This window comes from Sinocyclocheilus grahami, unplaced genomic scaffold, assembly GCF_001515645.1.
Source record: "Sinocyclocheilus grahami isolate Dianchi unplaced genomic scaffold, SAMN03320097.WGS_v1.1 scaffold535.1, whole genome shotgun sequence".
NCBI lineage: Eukaryota > Metazoa > Chordata > Actinopteri > Cypriniformes > Cyprinidae > Sinocyclocheilus > Sinocyclocheilus grahami.
In genome coordinates, this window is record NW_015505714.1 from 1714154 (window position 1) to 1714573 (window position 420).

At 38.6% G+C, this 420-nt stretch overlaps 1 protein-coding gene across 1 annotated transcript in view; it reads right to left on the minus strand.

Moving 5' to 3' along the window:
* erap2 (endoplasmic reticulum aminopeptidase 2) overlaps positions 1-420 on the minus strand; it is an 11063-nt gene that overhangs the window by 1109 nt on the left and 9534 nt on the right. The window lies entirely within an intron of this gene.

Genomic DNA, 420 nt, shown 5'->3' on the forward strand with positions numbered 1-420 from the left:
AAATCATTCTAATATTATTAATATTCTTATTATTATCAGTTGTGCTTTTTAATATTTTTGTCATGCTTTTTTAATAAAGTTCAAAAGAACAGCATTTAAAACAAATAGAAATCTAACATTGTAACATTATTGGGTGATCAGATTTCTCAATGAATCGTTCTTTTGAGTCGGTTTTCAGGAAGTAACCGGTTGAGTCGGTTCAAAAATCAAATCGAATCGAACTTTAGTTCCGGGTTGATGACGCAGGACGCACAGCCGAAGTAGCACGTCCAACTCAAAAAGAACCGAATGAGCCAGTTCAACCAACTGTCGAAGTTTGCCGAGGACTCAACAAGAACCGAATGAGCCGTGGCGAAGTTTGCAGAGGATTACCAAAGATTCTGATGAGTGAGTTGACGACAGGGATGGGCTCCACTCACC